The sequence below is a fragment of the Odontomachus brunneus genome, unplaced genomic scaffold (genome assembly GCF_010583005.1).
Source record: "Odontomachus brunneus isolate Ranch 3 - 2012 unplaced genomic scaffold, Obru_v1 Obru_scaffold_102, whole genome shotgun sequence".
Taxonomy (NCBI): Eukaryota; Metazoa; Arthropoda; class Insecta; order Hymenoptera; family Formicidae; genus Odontomachus; species Odontomachus brunneus.
The window spans coordinates 206,940-211,345 of record NW_022639552.1 but is presented as its reverse complement, the minus strand read 5'-3'; the positions used below and the strand labels follow the sequence as shown (position 1 = coordinate 211,345).

At 37.7% G+C, this 4,406-nt stretch overlaps 1 protein-coding gene across 6 annotated transcripts in view; it reads left to right on the top strand.

Annotated features, from left to right (window-relative positions):
- LOC116848923 (serine/threonine-protein phosphatase 4 regulatory subunit 1-like) overlaps nt 1–4,406 on the top strand; it is a 183,521-nt gene that overhangs the window by 43,165 nt on the left and 135,950 nt on the right. Inside the window, exon 1 of one of the 6 annotated variants that reach the window (XM_032825532.1) lies at nt 1,833–2,148. The exons of the other annotated variants lie outside the window; for them this stretch is intronic. The gene's annotated coding sequence lies outside the window, so the exon portion shown is untranslated. Of the gene's footprint in view, nt 1–1,832; nt 2,149–4,406 lie in introns of those variants that run through there. 6 annotated transcript variants of the gene reach the window in all.

Sequence of the window (4,406 nt, the reverse complement as noted above, 5' to 3'; positions counted from 1 at the left end):
CTCTCTCTCTCTCTCTCTCTCTCTCTCTCTCTCTCTCTCTCTCTCTCTCTCTCTCTCTCTGTGTCTCACGATTAAAAATTCAGTGACTCGATCTCTCTCTACACTCTCCCTCTCTCCTATAGAGCCCTCCCTCCCACGTACATGACGTCAGTGAAGAACGAGAAATGCGTATGAACGCATAAGCACAATTACATATGTCGAGCGAGCTGCTGTAATCGAATGTATGTCTGATAAACCTCCGTTAACGTAATATCCTTGTTGCTAAAAATTCGATTCGGATCTCTCTCTTTCTCTCTCTCTTTCTCTCTTCAACGCATAATTAAACGCTGATTAGTTGATGTAATTAGTCGCTGTAGTCCCGAATTTATTGATCCTCCCTACCTGCTCGCTGGAAATTCATTTTCAGGTCCAGGTTAACGCGGAGCTGCTCGATCATTCCATTAATACTGTATTTGCTAGATATACTAGTGATCGTAATTATCAGCTATTGAATAGTTTTGATTAGCAATATTAGTAGTTGGAGGATATTTTTATCAATATGTGTTGTGCTAGTTACAAAAATTACCTGTATCACGCGCCTACGATATATTCACACAGTAGCCGGAATTTCTGTATTACGGTAATTAATTAATAGCTCATTCAGATATCATTTTATCATTGCGAGTAAAAGAGAGAAGGAGGTGAGGTCGTAATTAAAAGTGAGTCAATTGAGAAGCTTGAAGTACATGGTCTGTTTGTCATTTTGATACTACAAGTGATCACACTTACCACCGTTTTGTTGAAACTTATTGAAGAACTTAAGAATTATTTAATATTCGAGATGATCAAATATTAAATAAATCCTAAATAAGTTAATTTGTGTGTGCATTTCATGTGCTTATATTTTCAATAAACAGCATATTAATTATTTGATCTAATTATACACAGAGAAAATATTGTAATAAATATTACAAGATATTTTTAATCATGTAGACCATACAGAATTATGTGACCAAACTTCCTATATATTTGTTTATATATGTTAGAAGAAGAGGTGAGAATATGTTAACTTTTTATTTTAGGAGAGAAATTCAATATTAAATACAATAATTGCATAAATAATTGTCAGAAGTGTTAACATATATTTTATAATGTATTTATGATCATTAGAAAAAAATAAGCTATTTAAAGAACACAAAATATTTATTTAACCCGCTGTTAAATTAATGGCGTGTAATTAATAATTTATTTAGAGTATATACAATTTCAGTATAGTCCAGCTTTAAAAGTAACATGAAAAATTATTTGTAAAAAGAAATATATGTAATTTTTACTGCAATATTTTCCCCGTGCAAAAAGTATATGTATAAGTGATAAACAATTATTAAATAATCCAACGAAGATTAATAATTAATCAGGGAGTAACGGAAATAACCAACTTTTTCTACGTTTATTATTTTTTATTGAAAATTTTCGGTAAGAAAGTTCAGAGGTGCAAAAAAATGTGTCAACCAACCTTATGAAATCGGGCATTGCTACGTCCTGCGTTCTGTATCCGATCCAGGAAGCAATTTCTGAAAAAAAGCACGATTCGAAAATTGACAATCGTGCATTAAACGACGATAATCGGCGAAAAGTACGAACGACATTTTTGCGTACGTCTTGCTGATTTGATCGTCTGAAAATCTCATCACCTCGTAGATACGAAATATTTCGAGAACGTTGGTGTCGTGATTTCCCGGCGGCTGTATGTGCACGTTATTGATTGGCGGGCGACGATTGGCAGGGGTTACCCACCCATACCTCGTCCTTCTGCCGATTGTTTTGGTACTCGCGCGCTTACTTTTCCGTGACCGAGTCATTGCGTCTCGAGCCGACGAGCGAGGTACAGCGCGTGCGGCCCGCGAGTGTGTTTATCTCGCCGCATTGTTTACATTACCCGTCGAAAATTCCTTTCTCTCTAATATTTCGTATATTCCGGCTATATATTTTGGGATATTGAGTCGGCGGCGGCTCACGTCGCGTTAGTGACACGCGTTTCTCCGATCGATTTGTACGTGCGTGCGCGAGTGTATCACTGTATCGGAGAGAGCACGACGAAGCAGCCAGGTGCCAAGATGTTGAGTCGGCAAGCCAGGACGCAGGACGCGAGCGGCAATATATCACCAGGTGTGTTGAATTATTTATTACGCGGAATGTTTGAGCGAACGCTCGACGAAATTATTCCAAAAACAGAGAGATGCGCCCGCGAGCGAAATTTAGAATCCACCCTAAAGCCGGCATAATCGTAATCCGCCGTTGTTCCATAAATAATTGCAGCCTTGTGAATCTCCGATTAGCCGTTAACTTATGATCCTCATTTCAGACAATAAGTACCGTTCCGAACAACTGATTAACGGTCCGTGAATGCGAATCTGTAATTAATTTTATTCTCCCGATTTTGGAGATAGTAAGTAACGCATAGCTGCAAATACCGGCCGTCAAGTCTCGCAAATGCTGAGAGATTTGTTTCTCTAATAACACGAATTTCACTTTGAGTCTGCTAATGGCTCATTTTTGCTTCTGTTTATTTTTGCACCGTATTCAAACATCATAAATCTTTGTTTCTGTTTACATAATGGTTATCTTCATCTTAACAATTCATTTTTTCTCGCTACTTTTGTATATCTAAACTCTGTTGAAATTTCTAACGTCTACGAAAAAAATAATACAAAGAGACAGAAAGAAATCGACTCTTTGTTACAACTTTTATCGTTATTTATTAAAATAAAATTCTGAACGATCCTATTGTTTTGGTCTTTAAATATAAATATTCAAATTTTTAACACAGGATATATGTGTATATTCAAGATATGTATATATGTATTTATTATGTATTCAATTAAATATTCGTATTTAAAGATATATATATATATATATATATCTCTCTCTCTCAAAACAATAAGAGTGTCCAGAATTAAGTACATGTCTGGGCATTTTTATCTTGTCTAATAGACTGATGTATGTAAACTTTACAACTTTAGGTACATTAAATTACGAAATTTAGCAACGTTGAATCGTTTATGTCTGATCAAGTTGCATACATATTTATCACATAGAATGGTGAAATATTAAAAATACTAAAAAAAAATGATCGAAATTTGCTCAAATAATATATATTATGTTAATACATATAATATGAAAATCTGAGTGTGACTTTAAGTAAATTTGTTACTGCATCAATACGACGAAGAATTTAAATTATTGTATGATGTAAATATCATAATTAATTCAATGTAGTATATTTACTTCATAAATGTATGTGTAATTAAAAGAATTGTAAAGTTAGCATCATCGGTTGTCTCGTGTGATAAACATGAAAGTCTCTATTAGGATTAATAATTATTAATCCTGTGCCAATTCGTTATAATGAATTGGCACAGGATTGACATTTTTGCCTTAATAATTTCACTTTGAATATGAATTCTTTTCTTCTCACTTTTCTTTTGTGCATTTAAATCCCACTGAAATTTCTAACGTTAACAACAAAGAGACGGAAAGAAAGAGATTTTCTTGTCACATCTCTCTGCCGCGACTTATTGACTCTCCGTGCTCCAAGAACGCCGCATCAGCTTCATCCTACAGTTCCGCACTCTCGATTTTGAATATTTCGGGTTTTAGATCCAAATCTGGACCAGCTAGCTCGGTATTATAAGAGAAACATTACTACGGTGTTTTCCGCGTTTTACAAGATCTCTTGGGTGAGGCGCTGTAGCATCTTTGCAGTTGAAAGGGTTAAATTACTATGAATTCTGTTCAATCTGCGCTAGGCTTATCGATGATCTTTCGTTGCGCTTTTCAATTTCGCGATTATCGGGGTTTATCGCTCGGATAAAAGTCGCTTCACTCTTTTCCGAGTTTTTCCAAAACCCCGAGGAGGCGAGCGAGTTTATCAAACTCCCCTAGTCGCGCGTCATCGCGGAAACCGTATTTGTATTTTCTCCCAATTTCCCCAAGATGTTTATTTTTAGTGCAATTTATTCGTTCGTACTTCTTCCGGGCTCTCTCGCTCTCTCGCTGTCTCGCTCTCGCTTTCTCTGTCGCGACCTCGCGCACGCGACTCGTATCACCCCGTATTACTAGCTATGAGAAGAAGCCGCGCCGGTGCGATTCTCCTCGGACATCGCGCGAACCGGGGCTTAGCCAAATATACACGGTGCGTCAGCGTCGCGGCGCGCGGCGTCGCGTCCTCCCTTCCTGCCGGCCGTTTCAACTACCGACCGGGCGCCTCGTTTGAGGTCAACGTCATCCGCCTCTTTCGTTCTCTTTCTCGCACATGTGACCGGGCCTCTCTCTCTTCCTTTTCCTCGCGGTATCCTTTACCGTCCCTTCCCCTATCTATTTCTCTCCCTCTCCTAAGCCCCTTCCGCTGCCCCTGCCGCTTTCCT